The sequence below is a fragment of the Lactuca sativa genome, chromosome 3, assembly GCF_002870075.4.
Source record: "Lactuca sativa cultivar Salinas chromosome 3, Lsat_Salinas_v11, whole genome shotgun sequence".
NCBI classification, from domain to species: Eukaryota; Viridiplantae; Streptophyta; class Magnoliopsida; order Asterales; family Asteraceae; genus Lactuca; species Lactuca sativa.
The window spans coordinates 223,511,828-223,535,099 of NC_056625.2; positions in this window are offsets into that span (position 1 = coordinate 223,511,828).

Below are 23,272 nucleotides of genomic sequence, written 5' to 3' on the forward strand. Positions count from 1 at the left end.
ACTTTATTTTGTGATATGTTCACATAAACGATGAGTTAGACTAAGTACTTTTAGTATTAGTCAATAGAAAGGAAAACCTATCATTTTACTTTGTCATAACAAAACATTCGGGCCTTGGTAGAAGACCACATTTCATACTTATATCAACTGTTCTACTTAAAGATTTATACGACATTCTTAACAGCATTCCAAAACAGGACAATAACACCTAAATACTTATGAATTCACCAGCTTTAAAGTTGATACTCTCTTTCAAAATAACTTGTATTCTCAGGTCATCAGTAGACAGGTATGATGGCCAGGTTTTGAGAAGACGGAGCAGACAAGCCTCGTCTTTTATTTTGATTGTATATTTTTGGTGTCTTATTACAATGAAAGAACACACATGTATTAAAACTTTACTTATAATGCAATGGATGATGTTGTTGCTTGTTTACTATTTTACACTGTTGTGATACTGTACATGACGTCCTCCACCCTGGAAAGTTTCCGCCGTTCTTGGTTTTGGGGTGTGACAATCATCGATTTTTTCGAGCTATTAGTTTTAGAATAATGGGCCACAGGAACCTGTAGTTTGGGTATGCAGGATTTTGGCTCAAAATTTGGTCAATTTGGGGGTGCAGAGTAAGTTGCCATCAGATATATGTGCATAAGAATGCATGATTTGTCTCCGTGGTAGGAAGCTATTGGACAAGGAGCTCATTTTAGCTGGTGGTTCATTTTAGGAATGTTGATGAATAGATTAAGAGGCATTTGGTCCACTCAGGTTGAGTATCGGTTGTTGAGGGATTTGTCAGCTTGTTGTAAAGATTGTTATCTATAGTCTAGGTTGGGTAGCTATTGATCGATAAATCAGCTTCGGAGTTGGTTGTGTTTAGTTCTACATGGTTTTTGGCTTAGTAGTGATTGGATCATTGGATTAGTTATCAATGCATCATCGATCGTTGGTCATTTCGTCCATCATAAGTAGCGGAGATTCTTTGGAAGTTTCGAATTGTATCAGTTGAAGCTCAATGGATGTGCCAACCTATCATCATGTTCGGCTCGATTTTGGCAGATGTCCTTGGTTGTTGGAAGTTTGGATGATGGGGTAATGTTGTTCATTTTCAAGACGTGACTTTAGATCTGCGTAGAATCCAATTTTTGCATGTTGTGTCGGAAGGTTTGGTATTTTGGATCGATCTGATCAGGATTTTAAAACCATTTTTGGATAATTTTGGAAAACCTTTATCAAGCTAGTTATGTATTGGTAGGATCTGTTCAGTTTCAATCATGGTGGGGGGATCTTTGTTTTGGCCATGTATGATGATTTTTCTGTTAACGTTTGACATTCGTTAATTAGTTACATCTGTTGGTGCTTCATCCCTTGGGTAAGGTTATGAGGAAGAATGAGTGCAGTAGATCTAGGGTTGGTTACATGTCTCCCCTTGGGGTGTACATTGTGGTAGTGCCTCAAATCTGGTCATGAGGGAGGTGTATGTGGACTGAGTGAGATGACATGAGAACGCTTGGTCCGAAATTATTGGTATGGTTCTTATGTAGTCTATAGCTTTTGGAATTTAAACAAGAGTTCGATAACCTATCTCATTCCTTGGTTGTATGTGTCCATGTTTTCGTATGATTTTGCATTGGTGGTAGCATGTACTGTGAAAGGGATTTTGCGTGATAGAAGGGTATGGCATGTGTTGTGTTTTGTTAGTGTTGAGAGGGATGTTGATTGGGTTCCTGCAAGTTGGTGGATTGATAGTTGAGTATCTTTAGGCCCATGTGGTGCTAGTCATGATTCTTCAAGTCATTGATGGAATAACGGCAAGATCAGCATAGTACCATACGGTTATTGTTTTAGTGGTTAGAAGGTGTCATGGTGTATCGTTAACTAGTGGTTGTATGATTCATATGGTTAGGACCCAGTAGTCATCTGATTGAGACTCTTAAGTCTCGAATCATTAATCTTATTGACATTTGTAGGTGTCAATGCATTCTTGGGAGTTGGGAGACTCAGTGATCAGCTGGTTTGGATCATGTAGACTATAAAAGTTTGTTAGGAGTATTAGTTGTGCATCTGAAGTCTCTTGTTGAATGTTTGCATTTGTGGGTCTCTACTTGCTTGTGGGCTATTATTAAGAGTTGGTTACCAGAGATGGGTATTTGATATAAAACTTCAGAACATGAATTTTATTGATAAGGTCATGAATGACTTGTTAGGAAGTCAAGTGTGTATTTCAAGATTTTGGGCATAATTTATGGATTTGGGATTGGTTGAAATTCACGATCTAGATGTTTTGGGTAGTTATTCTACATCCTTAAGTGGATTTCATACTCAGGGACTCAGGGTGGGTATGACGGATGGATGATCATCAATCTTAGGGTCTAATTCATAAAGTTTAAACTGATGGGTTCCTGGTTTCGGGGAGTTTAGTGATGGAGTTGGTTTGTGGTTGTAGTTGTGAGATTTCCCGATTGAGTGGTTTTCTCTAGAAGTTGGTCTTGCAGTTAAGGAGAAAAAGATAGTCATTGCGGTTAAGAGGAAGCTTATGTTGATATAAAGATCACCGAAAATGAAGTTGAAACAAAAAAGTTATGATTGTTTGAAGTTGAGGTGGATATGGATGGAAATCATCACCACATAGTGGGGATTAGAGCCCACGACGCGGCAGTCACCATGGCATGGCGAAACATTTCCACGACACGGCAATTAATCAAGCCCAAGCCCATGAATATTTAAGGTTTTCAACGTATTTAAGCATAAGGTTCTGACTTTTTGTCCATTTTTTCAGCTTCCATCACCTCTAGAACCCCTTGGGAGAAAACTTAGCCTCTACTTTCAAGATTTGAGCTTCTCCTCTCTCTGCTCTCCTCTTTTGGATGCTTTTATGATATTTTGATGAAGTTTAAAGATTAAGAAGGTTCTCTCGGTTGCAAGGAATGATCCCCCAGGTTTAGATCAATCAAAGACACTACATTTCTAGAATTAATGTCCCTTTGAGACCTAAAGTCTAGATATTTGTGGTGTGGACCTTCCTAATGGATAAAGTTGCAAAATTTATCTATTAAGTTGTGGAAATAATCAGATCTAAGCTTTGGAACTCTTGAAATTGGAACAAAATAGATTAAGCTTGTTTGAGTTGTTCAGACCGGTCCCCATGGCATGGCCTTAGGCTGCCACGACGTGGCGACAGGGGAACCATCGCGGTTTTATCATTTTGTGGCCACGACATGGAGGGCTGCTTTTAGCAATTTTGATCTAAGCTTTGGCCGTTGACTTTTTTATAGGTTTGACTTTCCGTCAAACTTGGGTAGAATTGAGTATTTGACTAAGGATTAGTCTTGGTTTGGATTTCAGAATGCTTTGGTTGGCTGTGTTGTTGTTGAGGTAGCTGTTGAGGTTCTGTTGAGTAGTTCAAGTGAGTCTTCTCGCTGTACTTGTAGGTCGAAGGCACTAATGTCGGCCCACTGGATTGTGTTGTGTAGGATGCTAGTTGTCTTTATGACTCTTGCATGTAATATTGGGTTGAAATATACGCCAGGGTTGGTGTTACAACGTAAATTTTCGAAACAATTTTTCATTTCTTTAACACATAATTTCATTCAAGACAAACCATAAAATCCAATGTAGCATAGTCATAATACAAAACATATCAATCCCAAGATCAATCATATCCAAATCTGCCCGTGTGTGTGTACGAGTCATGTCGGCACCTTCCCACGGTCCTCACTAGTACCTGAAACACATTACACTTAAACACCATAAGCAAAAAGCTTAGTGAGTTCCCCAATATACCACTTACAAACATATGCCTTTCCAGGCCATACTCCACACGACCTTCCGGTCCATGTGTCTCACGGGACTTCCTTCCCAACCCGGTAAACCTTCCGGTCCGCATCATAATGCCTTCCGGCCCATATCATAATGCCTTCCGGCCCATATCAAGCATAGCACACATATCATATACATAGCACATACGAAACAGGAAACTCATAGCATACAATGCACATATCTCATAGCATACCAGACCTTCCGGTCACACATAGGTACCCTTCCAGGTATAGTATAGTGAGAAGACTCACCTCAAACGATGTCTAGAATCTCGCGTGCTCGATATCTCAGAATCTCGAAACGACGACCTAGCCTCGCCTAATCACAACAAATAATCATTCCAATCATTAACGACTCTCAAGGTTATGCTACACTCCTTTCCACAATCCCACAAAAGGGTAAAAGACCATTTTACCCCTCCCTGACTCAAAAGTCCACATGTTGACCAAAACTCTAAAAGTCAACAAAAAGTCAACAGCAAGCAGTACGCGGGGCGTACCCTTGCACTCCAGAAACGGGGAACGCGGCCCTCTACGCGGCGCGTATTGGGATTACGCCCAGCGTAAATCCCAGTTTCTTATTTCCTCACTTTAATGTCTTAAGCAGTTAAGACATAACCCTACATTCTAGATCTGGCCATTCTAATACCTCTTAATCCATAATGTCGAAACCTTTAAGCCTTTGCATGGCTATAAAGGTTCCCCACACCTTCTACACCTTTCCTTTCTCCTCCAAAAGTCTAGATCTCATGCATGGCTCAACATTCATGTCCAAGATTGCATTTTTATGAACATATAACTCATATAGTCCTGGAATATGATAGATCTAGGCCAATGGAGACTATTTGCTCATAAAGTCTCCATCTTGGGACCAAAAACCCTAGAAATTGGTCCAAGAAGCACACCACACAAACCACAAGGCAAGATCTGAACTTTTTACCACAGCAAGAAACTCCAACCCTTGTAGTCCCCAGATCTACACGTGTCCACCAACTTCTAGCTTCCCCAATGGCCTCCTCTTCTCTTCCACCACCTTGAAATGGCACTTTGAAGCTTAGAACACTCACACCCAAGCTAAAAACGAAGGAAATACACTCTTAGGGTTTCTTTCTGAATGATGGTGGCTGAGGGACATGACCGTCTCATTCCTTTTATAGTCCTCAAGTCATATTAGGGTTTTGAAACTGGGTCGGTTACGCCCGGCGTAACCCTTAGGTACGCCCAGCGTACCCGGATGAATCCGCGTACAAAATAAGCACGCGAGTACGCACAGCATACTCCCAAGCTAAGCACTTTAACACGAAGAGACCTAATATGACAACTTGGAAAAGAAAAAGGGTCAAATGGTTGAACCTGAATTTCGGGATGTTACAATTCTCCCCCACTAGAACCAGACTTTGCCCTCGAAGTCTTATACCGAAAACAACTCCGGATGCTGATCCCGCATCTCTGACTCTGACTCCCACATTAGCTTGGACCCCTTCCGATGTTGCCACTGAAACTGCACCAATGGCACCTCCTTGTTCCTCAGAACCTTGATCTTCCGATTCCGAATCGCAATTGGTCTCTCGGTATAATTCAGGCCCGCATCCACCTGAATATCCTCTAGTGGCACTACCGCCGACTTTTCGGCTATACACTTCCTCAACTGCGACACGTTGAAGGTATTATGAATCTGGCTCAACTCCGCAGGTAGCTCCAATCGATATGCTACTCTGCCTACCCTCGCAATCACTCTAAACGGCCCAATATACCGAGGCCCCAGCTTGCCTCTCTTCCTGAATCGCATCACTCCTTTCCAAGGAGACACCTTCAGGAGTACAAAATCCCCAATATGAAACTCGAGCTTGAATTGTCGCCTATCTGCATAACTTTTCTAGCGACTCTGAGCGGTCAACAACCTCTGTCTGACCTGCTGTATCTGCTCTGTCGTCCGAAACACTATCTCTATACTACCCATCACACGTTGCCCTACTTCACCCCAGCAAATGGGGGTCCGACACCTCCTCCCATACAACAGCTCAAAAGGTGTCATACCAATGCTCGAGTGATGGCTGTTGTTATAGGAAAACTCAGGCAAGGGCAAATACGTGTCCCAACTCCCTCCAAAATCTAATACACATGCCCGAAGCGTATCCTCGAGCGTCTGAATCGTCTGCTCACTCTGTCCGTCCGTCTGTGGGTGGTATGCGGTACTGAAATGCAGTCTCGTACCCAACTCCTCATGAAACTTCTTTCAAAATCTGGAAGTAAATCGCACGTCTCGATCTGAAACAATCGAGATCGGAACTCCATGTCGCGATACCACCTGCCTCACATACAACTCTTCCAGCCTCTCAGCAGAAGAGCTCTCACTGATAGCAAGAAAATGAGCACTCTTCGTCAACCGATCCACAATCACCCATATTGCATCGACACCTCTAGCAGTCCTTGGCAATTTGGTGACAAAATCCATGGTAACCTGCTCCCACTTCCACTCGGGAATCTCCAATGGCTGCAACTTACCATGTAGATGCTGGTGCTCGGCCTTAACCCTGCGACAGGTCAAGCACCTCTCCACGAACCATGCGACATCTCTCTTCATACAGGGCCACCAATAATACCTTTTTAGGTCCAAAAACATCTTAGAGGCCCCGGGATGGATCGAGAACCTCAACCTATGGGCCTCCTCCATCAAGATGGTACAAGCTCCGCCCACAAACGGTACCCAAATCCGGCCCTGAAAAGTCATAAGTCCTCGACTATCGGCAACGAACTCCGATACCTGCCCGACCACCCGCTCCCTTTTGCGGTTCTCCGGTCTCACGGCCTTCGCCTAGGCACCTCGAATGGTGTCCAACACCGGAGTCATCACTGACTGTAGATGTAAAATTGTAAAAGTCGAATATAGTGTATTGTATAGTTTCGCATTTTATGTTATTTTACTAAGTCATCTGTTTTGCGAAGTGAAAATGTCTAGACTTAGTATATTTTTTGTACACCCATGTTCCCTATAAATAGGGACTGAGGTTCGAAGTAGGAGAGGTTGTTTTCGTAACAGATATCTCTTTTCTGCTTATTTTGTAATCAGTCTTTATCAATATGAGATCTGATTAATATTTACTCTTTGTGTTCTTAATCTTCAATCACTCAAATCTAACTTTGCTTTTTCAAATCTCGATAACAATTCTCATCAATTGGTATCAGAGCCTGATTCAAACTGCTTTGATCTGATTTTTCTGTTAGAATCATTTGCTTTTTGAGTTGCAAAGTTACTCAAAATTTTCCGCGCATTTTGGTTTTGAAAATCACTTTTGATCTTCAGATTTGAATTGATTCTGTCTTTGAATTGTTAAGTCGAGTAATCGGTTAGTGATTTGTGATCAATTCATTTGATCAAATTCTCTATTTCAACAAGTTTTTCAAGCTTTCTGAAAATTTCTATGTTCATCAATGGCGAACTTCAACATGAATACAATGAAGATTACTTTTCTCACTTGCTTGGTTCCTCAACCAAAATTCCGATGTTAATTCCAGAATACTATGATCAGTGGGCTGATAGAATGGAAGATTACTTAAATGGAATTGATGAAGAACTTTGGAATTGTATCGATGGAACAGTGCAAGCTCCTGCTAATGTTCAACCAACTGGACCTTCTACAACATCTACTGAAGTTGCTGATCAGGAAAAACGATTGAAGAATAATGAAAAGAGGTGCATGAGGGAACTAAGAGGTGCTCTACCTCCTGTGGTTTACAATTACATCCGTAGTTGTAAAACAGCCAAGGATATCTGGAACACTCTGAAAGAGAAGTATCAAGGTAGCGAAAAAGACGAAGATCAACTCTGTGAAGCAATGTCTAGTTGAACTGAAGGAATTCAGACAAAAGGATACAGAAACTCTTGAAAATTACTATGATCGTCTGAATGAGCTTATGTTTCGCTGCAATAGGTATGGAATCACTAGGTCTCTCATGGAGTTCAATTTAACTTTCATTATGGGTCTTCACAAGGAATGGCGAAGTGTGAGCATGATGATTAAGAATCAACAGAGTTTTGATATAACTAAATTGAATGATCTCTACAATCAACTGAAAACACATGAAAATGAGGTTTCAAAAATGTATGAAGAATCAAAACAGGTTATTGGAGGTCCTTTGGCTCTTGTTTCAAAGGTATCAGAAATTGATGTTAATGAAAAAGATGGTTCATATGAAGAAGGATTTTTGATGAACTCTGATGATGAAGCTGTGGCATTCTATTCAAACAACAGAGTTAAAAAGTTTTTCAAAAAGCCTTTTAATCCAAAAGGAAAGACTAGTGATGTGAAAAATGCAGTCACAAGAACTGGAGGGGAGGAGAGGAAGAAATTGGAGAAAGCAGATGAGAAACAAAAAGATACGAAAGAAGAGAAGAAGTTGAAAGGTGATTCAGGAATTTACTGTCACTACTGTAATGGTGCGAATCACTTCGCAGCCGATTGTATGCTGCGAAAGAAAGAAGAGAAGAAGGAAAAAGTTAAAGATGAAGCATACTACTCTGAAAAGATTGAAGAGATACGTGCTAAGACCAAAGGAGTGTCTTTGGTTGCGAAGGGTGAATCTGCTGATGAAGAAAGTGGAACGTATCAGATCTGGTCTTCAGGATCTGATGATGAGGAAATGAGGCATCCCACACATGGAGCAATGTTTGCAAGTTTTGAAGATTGCGAAGAGAACATTTCAGGGAGATGCTTCGTATCTAAATCCACTGACAAATCACCAATGACAACCAAGGTACATGCAATACTTGAATCTTTTAATATTCCTTTATCTGCTTATGATGCTGAAATTGTTTCATTTGATGATAATGTGGCTTATTTTGATTATGTTATTGTGTCTGCTAGTACTGAAGCTCAAAAATTAAATTTGCAACTAGGTGAGACACAGAGAGAATTAGAAATAAAGAGGAGCAAAGTAGAAAAACTTGAAATGCAGATCAAAAATACAGATTGTGATAGGAATAATCTTACAAATGATGTTAGGTTGTTGCTAGCACAAAGAAACATATATTGTAATTCTGCAAAACGATTGTATGCAAAATTAACTGCTTTACATCATTCTTCTGACATTAGCAAAGAACAACATAGGAAACTTTTACCTTTTCTTAAGTATGAACGTGAAAAAGTTGATGTTGTTTCTTATGATTGTGAAAGTACAATTGCTCAATTTGATAAAATACCGGATGATAGATATTCATACGGTATTGTCAAAATTGATGAATTTCTGAATGCTGATGAGTTGGTTAACATTGTCAATGAAAGTTTGACAAAGAGTGAACAAGTGAAAATCATAAAGAAAACCGAAAATTCAATTCTTGCCTCACAATTCAATTATGCTGATATTGATGAAAATTCAGATAATGTGAGTGAAATCAGTGAGATAGAAGAGGAAGAAGAGGTTGATTGTTCTCAATTGTCAATCATTAATATCACATCTAAGATCAAAGGTAAAGAAATAATAGTTGATTCAATAGTGGAGGATGAAATTGATAAATCTTCAACTTCGCAACATTGTAAGTTTGATAATGTGGAAGTTGAAAGCTGGAAATCTGATGATACTAATGAGAACAAAGAAGAAAAGAAAGATTCAAATGAAACGCCTCAACGAGTTATAGTTGATCAAGTGTTTGAAAATACAAAAGAATTTGACAAAATTTTAAATGACAAAGGTGCACATTATTTGGAAACCAACACAGTGGTATATCCAAATTTTATATGTACTGATAAAACCATTTTTCCAAATCAAGTTTTTGTCACTACTGGAAATGCTGAGAAAGTTCATCCTGAATTCAACAAAATGATTGAAAAAGATAATCTAAAGTCAACGACATAAGGTTTTTCCGCAAATCAAAACACAAAAGAAAACAATTTAACTCAAAATCCTTATGTGTTTCAAAAACAAAAATCATTACAAAAATGGGTGGTTAAAGGTGAGAAATCAAACAAATTTTTTGAAAAAGTTGAAAAATCAAAGTCTGAAGTGAAACTAAATTGACATGAATTCAAATTGATGGTTGGAAATTATTCAACAGAAAATAATGTGTCAAAAAGAAAAGCAAGAAAAGCAATTTTCTGGCAAGTTGTGTCTAATGACAAACCAAGAGTTGAAAAAGAACAAATTTCAAAAACATCATCAAAATTTCTAAACAAAATAAACAAACAGATTCAAGTTTTCATAAACCAATAAACTCTGTTGACAAAGTTCCATATATTCGCAAATATGACAACAATCGAAAATTTGAGAATTCGCAAAAATTTGCAAATAATCAAAAGTTTCAAAATGTTGGAAAATTCACGAATACTTCATCAAGTTTGAAAAACTCAACTCAAGCCAAAGTGAAATTTTCACCAAAACAACCAAATTTTCCAAATCCTTCAGTCTCAAAACCAACCAAAGTTTCATACACAAAAGGAAAATCTGATATAAGTACGATCAATCGTTGGTTTGAAGGGAAAGGAAGAAAATATCAAAGTGGGAAGTTTTCAGAGGAACAAATCAAGAATGCATTTGATAAGTTCGCAAATAACTCTTCAACTGCTAGTTCAACATCTCATAATTTGCAAGTTCCGGTTCAAAAATGGAAACCAGTTATCAAAAATGCGAATGTCGTGAAGGATAAGATTAAAATCAATGGAAATCCAAAACTATTGAATGACTATATCTCAATATCTAGATCTGATGATGTTGATATAATGGATTCTGTTACAAACAAAGTGAAAACATGGTTTTTAAATTCCAAGAATTTGTTTCATTCTACTAATGATGGACCCAACAAGTCTTGGGTTCCTAAATTCTTTCAATAAATGTAGGTGATATGTGACGAGCAATATGATACGAAATGGTATATTGATAGTGGTTGCTCTCGTCATATGACTGGAAGAAAGGAAAACTTGCGAGATTATAGAAGCTTGGAAAATGCTGGAGTAGTCAAATTTGGAAATAATCACAAGTGTCAAGTGAAAGGCTATGGCAAAGTCACAAATGGAAACTTCACTATAAACAGAGTTGCTTATGTTGGAGGACTTCAACATAATTTGATAAGTGTGTCACAACTTGTTGTTGGTACTGGAAATCAAGTTGTATTTAATGAAGAAGGAAGTATCATTTCAAATGTGAAGTCAAATAAAATACTTCTCAAATCCAAAAGATATGGTGATATGTTTACACTGGACATCAAACCAATTGTGGGAAAACCTGCTGTGTGTTTACTATCAAAAGCATCTAATGATCTCAGCTGGCTTTGGCATAGAAGATTGTCACACTTGAACTTTCGAAATATTAATAAACTTGTAACTGAGGATTTAGTTCGAGGGTTACCAGTACTAAAATTTGACAATGATTCTTTGTGTGCAGCTTGCGAACAAGGAAAACAACATCGAAAAGGTCATCCGATTGTGATAGATTCAAAAATCGTAGAACCATTGGAACTTCTTCACATTGACTTATGTGGACCATCGACTGTTGCAACAATCAATAAAAAGCAGTATATTTTAGTTGTTGTAGATGATTTCTCTCGATTCACATAGGTGTTTTTTCTCAGGTTGAAATCTGAAGTTGCTCAGACGATGATAGATTTTATCAAAAAGATTGAACTCAGTCTGAAGAAGAATGTATGAAAAATTAAAAGTGATAATGGCTCTGAGTTTAAAAATCAAACTCTTGATATTTTTCTCACAAGCAAAGGCATTTCGCAAAATTTCTCATCACCATATACTCCACAACAAAATGGAGTTGTTGAAAGAAGAAATCGATCTCTATGCGAAGCAGCCAGGACCATGTTAACATATGCGAATCTACTTTAATATCTTTGGGCAGAAGCAGTGTCCAATGCATGTTTTACTCAGAATCGATCATTCATTCATCGAAGATTCAATGTTACTCCATATGAAATAATCAATAATCGGAAACCTAATGTAAAATTCTTTCATGTTTTTGGTTGCAGGTGTTTTATCATGAATCTCAAAGATAATTTGTCCAAGTTCCAAGCTAAAGCTGATGAAGGCATATTCTTAGGATATTCACAGAATTCAGTTGCATACAGAGTGCTTAATAAAAGAACAAGAAAAGTTGAAGAAACTTTCAATTTAACATTTGATGATTACTATCTTAAACAAATGGATAGAAAATTTGAAAATAAATCAATACTTGTGGATTCAAATACTCCAATTAATAATTCTAAAATAACTGATTTTGATTATGACTTAATTTTCGGCATTCCTGACACGGCAATTGATGCAGAAAATAATGCTCCTAATAATAAAACATCAGAATCCTCGAAACATACTGATGATATTCATGAAGATAATCAGCCAACTTTCGAGGGGGAGATTGAAATTATGAATCATCAAGTTGAGGGGGAGCATTCGCAGAATCAACAGGAACATCATTTTAAGGGGGAGCATCAAGATGAAGATCATGTTGAGGGAGAGCATGATGAAACAGAGACAATTAATCTTGATGTAAATGATGAGTTTCATGAACTAAATGATAACTTTTCTGTTGCAGGATCTGAAAATGAAGATATGTATAAAGATGCACCATTAGAATTTGATCCTAATTTTCCACCACTTGAGAAATGGACAAGAAATCATCCAAAAGAACAGGTAATTGGTAACCCACAAGAAGGTGAGTTGACTAGAGCTCAAATTCGTGTGAAAAATGAGGTACTGAATGCGAACCAAGAACTCTGTATGTCTAATGTATTTATTTCGAAAATAGAGCCAAAGAAAGTAAACGATGCTATGGAACACTCGGATTGGGTTGTTGCTATGCAATCTGAACTGGCTGAATTTGAACGAAACAAGGTTTGAAGATTAATTTCTAAACCTCCTGATGTTTCAATTGTCGGATTAAAATGGATTTTTAAAAACAAAACCGATAAAGATGGCAATATTATTCGAAATAAAGCTAGAATAGTGGTTAAAGGTTATTCGCAACAAGAAGACATAGACTATGAAGAAACATTTGCACCTGTTGCAAGACTTGAAGCAGTTCACATATTTTTAGCCTATGCAGCTCACAAAGACTTTGATGTTTATCAAATGGATGTTAAATGTGCATTCTTAAATGGAGAACTAGAAGAAACAGTGTATGTTGAACAACCACCAGGATTTATAAGCAATGAACATCCTAATCATGTTTATATCCTAGACAAAGCTGTATATGGATTAAAACAAGCACCAAGAGCCTGGTACGCAACACTTACAAATTTCTTGAAACAACCTAAATTTAAACAAGGATCAGTTGACCCCACATTATTTCGCAAGAAAGTTGGGTGTCATCTAATGCTTGTTCAAATTTATGTTGATGATATTATCTTTAGCTCAACTGATCCAGCATTGTCAATTGAATTTGAAAATTTAATGAAAAGTCAGTTTGAAATGAGCATGATGGGAAAAATTAATAATTTTCTTGGTTTAAACATAAGACAGAACAGGGATGGAATCTTAATCAATCAAGAAAAATATACGAAGAACTTGCTTGAAAAGTTTGGAATGACTAATAGCACAAAACTCAAAGTACCAATGGCAGTAGGAACAAGACTAACTCCTTCGTTAGATGCTCCTGCTGTTGATTTAACACTTTATCGAAGCATGATAGGGTCTTTATTGTACTTAACTGCAAGTAGACCTGATATTATGTTTTCGGTTTGCAATTGTGATAGATATCAAGCTAATCCCAGAGAACCTCATCTGATTGCAGTGAAAAATATTTTTCGCTATCTAAAGGGAACCGTTTCTTTAGGACTTTGGTATCCTGCGAAAACAGGGTTTTTCATTCAAGCTTTTTCAGATTATGATCTAGGAGGATGTACTTTGGATAGGAAAAGTACGAGTGCTGGATGTCAACTATTGGATGGGAAGTTGGTGAGCTGGCAATCAAAGAAACAGACTTGTGTGGCTATATCAACCGCTGAGGCAGAATACATAGCTGTTGCTGCTTGCACTTCGCAAATAATTTGGATTCAGAGTCAACTTCGTGACTATGCAATAAACATGAAAAAGATTCCTTTGTATTGTGATTCGCAAAGTGCAATTCGCATTTGTCATAATCCAGTACAACATTCAAAGACAAAACATATTGCTCTTCGATATCATTTTATCAAAGATCATGTGGAAGATGGGAATATTGAAATTCATTTTGTTAAAACAACTGAACAACTTGCTGATATTTTTACAAAACCTCTTGATGAAAAATCATTTGTTAGAATTTTAGCAGGTTTGGGGATGATTAATGCGAATTCAATTTCAACAACTCATGCCTAAAAGTCTTGTTCAGCAGTTATGAGTCAAATTTGTTCAGAGGTTACTGTTCATTCATAGGCTTCGCATGGCTTCGCATCCACATCTTTTCGCATTTGAGATCATAACAACTAAGGTAAGGTTTACGACTAATTCTTTTTTAACTTTTGAAAAATCAAAAATCCAAAAAGATTTTATTTTGTTATGTTTTTCATTTTGAAAAATTAAAAATCCAAAAAGATTTTTTTGTTGTTATGTTCTTTAATTTTGAAAAATTCAAAAATCACAAAAATATTTTTGTTTTCTTTGTTCTTTAAACTTTGTGGGCTGAGAATTTAATACAAGGCTAAAATGCGAAGAGGTCATACTTATGTGTTTCTACGGGAAGGTATCAAATTTCTTTTAAAAACTAGTTAGGATGTCCCTAAAAGCATGCTGCTGTATGTAGACCAAAAGCCTCAACATGACTCTATGTGTGTGAAGAAAGCCTTAATGAAATTATCACATGAAAATTTCTTCCCAAAAAGGCTTATATTCGCATAAGTCAACAGAGCTACCTTACTCTTCTCAAATGAGTTCAGAGTTTTCTGTTTTGTCCATAATCACAGAGGTACACTTCGATTCTTATCCAATCTTTTTATACCAAACCATTCTTACACTCCAAATTTTTAAAGGGATTTGTCCTTGAGGTCTTTGATCAAAACCAATCAAAACCTAGACAAATCACAAGTCTGTGTTTATGATCTAACATCATGAGTTCGTGATGGAAGTGAAACCCAAAAATCATAAACCTTAAGGAATTGACGGGGAACTTTGTTCCAGAATTTTACGAAACCTTTGTTTCAGTATCAAAAATTTCGAAACTTCAAATCATATTCAATTCACATGTGTGGTCTTGATCAAATATTCACAACCAAGAATGTTTGTTACCCAACAAGATCCAGAACAAATTTTCTTTTGAATATGATTTCAGTGTAAGTTTCATTCGCAAATCCTTGTCATGAAAAATATTTTCACAAGCCAACTTGTCACTGACTACACTAGTCAAACAAGTAATTTCATTTACAATTTCTCACCTTATGTTAAGGCTGATATGTAATGAAATTTCAAACCAATCCACAATGTCTTTTAAAAGAAGCCCTTCGATACTTCTCTACAAGTATTTGATTGTAAATCACGGGAAACTACACAAGCTGTTGATTATCTCTCTTGATAATTAACGAAGCAACCTTTGCCTGGGGTTTTACTGCATTCATGTCAAATTAAAATTTTGACATCACAACATTCCAAATATTTGTTTGTTTCTCATCTTATTTTGCTGACACAATGCACACACGAAATCCTTGAGGTTTTGAGTAAAACCAACTCAGACTGATGATTTGGCAAATCTGGCATATGACTTCACTTTATCTCCCAAAAGTGAAAGAGCCTTGACTCCATGAGAAGGGTTTTAACGGTTCAGATTCTATAACGGGAAACTTGACAGGCTGTATACTCAAAATGGTTGGTATTCTATCCAGTTTTCAAGGAGATGGGACAGTTACTTTTTGAAGCATGGTTATCTTTTGCAGTCATGATCCGATTTTCAAGGTGCCACATCAGATAACATTAAATGTATCCCGCTTTCATTTCAAATCAATTTTGAGTAACCTATAAAAGGGGGATCAAGCACACTATATACGGTTACGCAAACAGAACTCTCATAAAACTTCAAAGTCTAAACCTTGATCAAAACTTCATCTTTCTCAAAACCCTAACAATGGCAACCACTCAATCCAACACTGACGAAGTTCTTTCTCAATCCCTGATGAAAATCCAAAGCACCAATTATCAAGTTGATCCAAACGTTTCCTCTTATCCTGAAGAATTGAAGATGCTTATCGTTGCTCTGATACGATCACCTCTGTCAACTGCCATGTTCAGTTCCTTCTCTGTTCCAATGATATGGTTATCCCTGGCAGCTTCAACGGCATCATACAATCGCACAGCGGATGTGATCACCTTCAATTTAACCAACAACAAATGGGTTAAACTGTCCAAGAAGATGTTTGTTGAAATCTTGCAGATTCCAAACAACCCTCCGTTTGTCAAACCCGTCAACTCGCAAATCATTCACATGTTCAACGAGATGGGTCATCAACCGGAGCTTGAGAAAATCAGTGACTTTAGAAAGTCTGGGTTGCCGTGTATCTGGAATTTCTTATTTGGCATTTTTCTAAGGTGTCTTACAGGAAGATCTGTCGGACTAGATAGAGGAAGAATGGAAGTATATGCCATGGTTATGGGCATATACTATGATATCAACGTGGATTATGCAAACCAGTTATGGAAGGAATTTGTTAAAAGTCTTGAAAACACAAATTCAGAAAAGGGGATCTCGTGTGCCAGATATTAGAGCTTGATTCTAGAAAAGGTCTATGAAAAAGAATCAATTCCAGTAATGGAGGATGCTGACGTTGCAGAATTTTCTTTATACCAGTTTCCAAAGACGGTAGAAGATGATGAAGCAATATTTACTCATGTTGCTCGCATTCCAGATGCGATGCTTCGCAAAGTGTCTCCAACTCACAAAGTTTTGGTGAGATATTTGCGAACTGTTGACCCATCAGAGCAGACTGGAGTATTACTAGATGTTGCTACTCCGTCAAAGAAGAAGAAGATTAGCAAGAAAGATGCGAAGGCTTCATCCTCACCAAAAGTTCAAGATGAAGCTATTCAGACTGAAGAAACTTCATCAAAGTCGAAGAAAGAAATCATACCTTCTAAGTCTGGGGTATTGAAGAAAATTCGCAAGGCTGAGGTGAGTAGTAAAGGCGTTACTATTCGCAGTATTCCAGCTCCGGTTTCTCCAGGCAAGAAAAGACAAAGAGCTGAAGATGTTGCCAAAAACATGCAACGTACACTTGTCAAAAGGAGAAAGATGGTGATTCGCAATGAATCATCTGATGAAAAAATCGTACCAGAAACTCCACCCGTAACATCTATGGTAAATGTTTCTTTACCGATTATTCATACTTCGCAAATTTCAACCACTCTACCACAAACTAAACCACTCGAAATAGTTCCTACCAAATCAGTTTCTGAGGAGGTACCTATTTCTGATACGGTTGTCAACGTATCTGATACGGGGGCACCTATCCTGAGTGTTGCAACCACAATCCCAATCTCAATCTCCTTACCCATTTCATTACCAGTTGTTTCAATTCCAGTTACTACTTTATCCACCACTTCATCAATTTTTGATCATGTTCTTCAAAACCCATTTACAACTCTTTTTCCTTCTCAATCACCCGAATATCCTCAACCTTCGCAATCTTTATCTGATACTGAAGCTGAAGGCGGTGCCTTTGGAGGAATCATTGAAGATATTCATTTTGATTCAGAGGAGGAGGATATTCCTGATCATATGCTTATGACAGGAAAACAATTTTAAATCCTGAATCAAAAATTAAATGCTATTATTCAGTCACAAGCTGATTCTGGCAGGATGTCCTCTATTTCTGCTATGGAGGTTGATGTAATGATCAAAGGGGCTGAGAAGCGGATTATGGAGAAGGTTGATCAATCTGACAAAAATAATGAGCTTCGCATTCAAGCACAAGGGAGCAATTTTTCTTCAGCAGTAAAGGATTTGAAAGCTGTTGCAAAAGAACGTCATGTTCTTTTTGTACAAGATGTGAAGAAAGTTCGAGAAGATGTCAACTTTAAACTTCAAGAATTGAAATCTGAAATTGCGAAGGAGCTTCAAGATATTCATACTCAAAATGCTGAAGTTCAAAAGCAGATTGTGGAGGTTTCTTCAAAAGTACAAAAGTTTGCTGATGTTCGTAATTCTGAAGCAACTACTGAAGAAATAAAGGAGAAGCTTGCTCAGCTATTCAAGTTGGTGTTTGAGCTTAAGATGATGGTTTCGCAATCTTCAACGACTCAAATTCTTACTCCTGAGTTCTTGACTCTAAAGATTAATACTTTAGAGCAAGCAATTCAGAAAGCTCTTGCTCCACTCGCAAATTTTACTTCTTTACTACCCAGGAGTGCCCCACCTGCTTTCACAGGGGTGCAAGGGGGAGACAAAAGATCAAGTAAAGAAGAAGATGCGAAGACAATTGGGAAAGTTATATCTACTTAACTTATAACTACTCTTCCCATAATTACGAAGCCAATTTCCTCAACCACAGTAACCACAAGAACGATTGCCAAAGGAATCGTTATTGGAGAAAAAGATGGAGGTTCAAGTTCAAAACCTCAAACAGATACGGTGGGAAAAGGAAAAGGGATCTTATATGAAAAATCAAAGGAGGAGAAGAAAGCTGAGGCTGAAGCCGAGTTGGAAAGAATGAGGCAAGTTCAGAGCATTATGAGGCAGAGAGCAAGTGATCCTCCCACAAGGAACAAAGGAGATCCTGCGAAGCTTTACTCATATGAAACAATAGAGTCAAAAGTAGTAGGAAGGGAGATGTACGAGTTTGAGAAGAAGCCAAAGAGGAGTTATGATATTGCGAACTCAGATAATTGTCAGCTGGATTTTCCAATAAATGAAATGTTATTCATTACTGCTCAGTACAAGATAAGTGAGAAATTTGATAATCCTGATGATTATACTCACATGAAAATCAGATTTCATGCTGTCTTGGGGAAGAATCCAGATGAAGTTTGGTCTTTATTAAAGATCAAAAAGGTGCTGACAATCAAGAAAGACGTATTATTTGAAGATATGCTTCAAAATTTTTGTTATTTTGTTATCAGAGCAGATAACAACCAGTATGACTTCACGGTAGCTGATTTTCCATTGATGAACTGCAATGATTTAATTCAAGTGGCTCTGATATTGAAGCATATGGAAGAAACTAATCTCAAACGTTCTGAGACAGAAGTGTTCAAGGTAGGCTTCGCACATGTGAAGACATTCATCGAGAACTACTTCGATTGTTTGGCCCTTACAGATGATGAATTGGCTAATGTGGTGGGAAGAGAAGTAAATGTTCCTTGGAAGAAACTTTATCCCAATCAGCTTTGTCGAAATATGTAGTTGGAGAAATATGCCTAAAACCATTCGGCATGGTGTTTTCTGGAAGAGACACAAAAGGGAAACCAAAGAAATTCTTGTTCAAAGTCTCAGAGATTGAAAGATATAATTCTTCGCAATATACGCACTTCATTGTTCGTATGAATAATTGCAAGAAGAATAATGAAGGAGACAAGAAAGATCTCAAGAAGGTGATCTCCTAGTATGGAGAAGTGCGAAGGACAATCCACTCTGCTGTTCAAAAGCTTATGGGTTGAATACTATCGACTGTTTACAAAGGGGGAGAATGTAGATGTAAAATTGTAAAAGTCAAATATAGTGTATTGTATAGTTTCGCATTTTATGTTATTTTACTAAGTCATCTGTTTTGCGAAGTGAAAATGTCTAGACTTAGTATATTTTTTGTACACTCATGTTCCCTATAAATAGGGACTGAGGGTAGAAGTAAGAGAGGTTGTTTTCGTAACAGATATCTCTTTTCTACTTATTTTGTAATCAGTCTTTATCAATATGAGATCTGATTAATATTTACTCTTCGTGTTCTTAATCTTCAATCACTCAAATCTAACTTTGCTTTTTCAAATCTCGATAACAATTCTCATCACTGACAACCACATACAAACGTCTCGTATCGGGGCGCTCTCCGCCCTACGGCTCAAAGCATCTGCTACAACATTAGCCTTGCCCGGGTGGTACAGGATCTCACAATTATAATCCTTTCCCACATCCAACCATCTCCTCTGGCGCATATTCAGGTTGGGATGATAAATCAAGTACTTCAGACTCTTGTGGTCCGTGTATATGGTACACCAAACCCCATACAGATGGTGACGCCAGATCTTGAGGGCGAACACCACAGCCCCCAACTCTAGGTCATGGGTGGGATACCTCAACTCATGAGGCTTTAGCTACCTCGATGCATATGCTATCACATGCCCCCTCTGCATAAGCACTACTCCCAACCCGGATATCGATGCATCACAGTACACCACAAAATCCTCCATCCCTTCCGGGAGTGCGAGCATCGGGGCTTCGCACAACTTCTGGCGAAGTGTCTCAAATGAGGTCTGCTGCTCCAGACCCCAGGAAAAAGTGACACCCTTCCGGGTCATCTTGGTAAGTGGCACGGCAATCTTGGAGAAACCCTTAGTAAATCTCCGATAATAACCGGCCAATCCCAGAAAGCTCCTGATCTCGGTGGGCGATCTCGGCACCTCCCACCTCATGACTGCCTCAATCTTGGCTGGGTCGACCAATATCCCATTCTGGTTAGCGAGATGTCTCAAGAACTGAACCTCTCGTAACCAGAAATCACACTTGGAGAATTTGGCATACAGCCTCTTCGATCTCAGAACTCTAAGGATCTCCCTTAAATGCTGCTCGTCACTCACACCGCTCGCCTGAGGTCTATGGCGTGTCCCACCATGATGTCTCTGAAAGATAACATAATAATATCAAAGACTCATTCGAGCATACTCGCACTCGATAACTCGACCCTACTTGTTCCTTAGTACCCAAAGGATTCTTACTTAGAGTGCGCACTGCTCTGGTGTCTTCGGTAGTACGGGCCTTTATACTACCGCTACACCGCATCAGTATTCACCCTAATTCCTCTGTGACAACCCAAAATTTCCATTCTCGACAAACAATATCACTTCAATATAAGTTATAACTACACAGATAATTTTCAGACTTTTCCGTATAAGTTTGAGTCTTTAGGGTTTACACTCCAGGAAATATCAGGAGAGTGGATGCACTAGGGTTTCGTGTAACACCGTTATTCCAACATTCTGTTATATTAGAAATCATTTCGGGAATAAAAATATTTTCTGCCAAAAATATCTCAGGACTATAAATAGAATTCTGAACCAAATTCATTCATTATTCGTATTTCCAACTAGAGAAAAGCCATTTTCTCTCTCACGGATCTTCGGGTTTTCATCCCAAATCATGAGTACACTTCTCTAGTTGTCTTATAATGCTTATTATGTGCTTAATAACATAGATTACATATCAAATCTGTGAGATTCGGGATTTTACCGCCCAAGAACGTTCTTGGAGAGTAAACTCCAAAATGAGGCTCAAATGCTACCTAGTCTTTTCCCCATGATAAGTGACGGACTTAGGCTTATTTATAAGTGTATTTAAGACTAGAAAACAATCAAAAACAACACGATCTAGGTGTTCACGGCCCAAGAATTTCTTGGACCGTGAACTCCAAAATCAAGGGCCAAAGAGTGTGTTAATCACTCCTAAAGCCTTGGACATTAAACCCTATTTAATCCTAGCTAATTTGCAGACTTTAAAACAGCAAAGACACCTCCCCAAAGTGAGTTTACGTCCCTAGTAATATTCTTGGGCCGTGAACATCAATTAAGGGCACCAAAGTGTGCCTAGGGCCTTCATTAGCTTTAAACAAATAACTAGAAACTATCCTATATGTGTTTGGCACTTGAAAGCATAAAAACACCCATCCCATGAGAGTTTACGGCAGTAAACTCCAAAGGAATTGGCCTTGGGGCCGTAAACTCCTCAAAGGAGTGTTTCCATGCCCTAAACTACCCAAAGGATTAAACCACCAAGTAGAACTTATTCTAGAAATCAAGTAACACTTCAAAACAAATTATGTCAACATGTTTGAGAGCTTACGGCCATAAACTCAAGGGTTTACGACCGTAAACTCCTTATGTGGAGTTTATTGAAGAGTAAACACATATACAAGGTCCTTGAGAACTTTAAACCCCTTTAGCCTTGTCCCACAACAACTTAGATGCAACCCTTAAGACTTATAACACATATACAAGGTGTTTACATGTTCAAGAGTGTCCCAACTAAATTTATTAATTATTATTTGGCTAATTAGTTATATACATGTTCATTATCTGATAACTAGGCTCGTGCGTGTGTACAAGTCTCCGTTTGCCACCTAAAACAGTATCCGACACTCCATCCAATCCACTCACCACAAGTGAGTTCATACCCCTTTAATTAACCTTTGAAATACTTTTAAATGTTTTAAATGCTTTTATGGGGGGAATACAAGTTAAATACTTATAGTTATTACATCAATCACATGTAATTAATAATTATAAGACCAATGATTTTATTACTGTTCACACTGTTTATCAAACTGTTTTACAAACTCTTTTACGTATCAACTACTTTTACTTAAACCTTGTTACACTTATTATAAATTGCATGCCCGTATATGTATATTTGTATAAGTAATGTTTAAAAGACTTAGGAAGGCTATCCACCTTGTTTCCTTTTCCTCGATTTGGATGTGGTATGATAGGATATCGGGTACTCGTCCGAAGGTCGTTTAAATATTAATTATATATCATGTGTACATATATAGACATAAAAGTGCTTCCATATTCATGCGTACTAGTTGCATCATTAATAGGCTACCATCGGGGTAGCACAGGATCATACTTATACTATTGCTAGATCAATGTGTTAGTTCATTCATGAGTCAATACTTATTACTATGAGAACATATACAACTATACTAGATAAAGAACATATACAACTATACTAGAACAATTCATTACATTACATATACAACGATACTAGAACAAGTAACATTACATTACATATACATGAATACATTAACAATTGTGATCTACTGTATCGGAGCATGCCTTAAATGTCATGGCCCGAGTTGTAGCCAGAATTCTCTTGGAGGGAAAGCGTGAGTTTGCGTATAGATCTATACTGGATTGACTATCCTACACCTTGCTGCTAGCTACAGCCGGACCTACAGGTCTGCGGGTGCCAAACGTCATTCCGTTTTACGACCATTCGTATGTCGTTGTTACCAGTCGATAGTATGGTACAATTAAATCATATAATACCTTAATATAAATCCGGTTTAAGATAGTTAGTACAGCAGTAGTTCCTATTATACAACACTACAGTACTACAATAATTTACCCTGTTACATATATTTAGTGATTAATTCATTTAAACATTAATATACAAACTATATTTTGTTAATGATAGTTACATTTGAGAAATTACACACTTTTACAACAAACGAACATACAAAACAATTAAGCCTTGGTAGGAGGCAACTTTAATAGAAAATATAGGTTTTTCTGAGAGATTCAAACTTTTATAAACACTTACAAACATTTACATACATTTTACAAACTTACACTTAAGA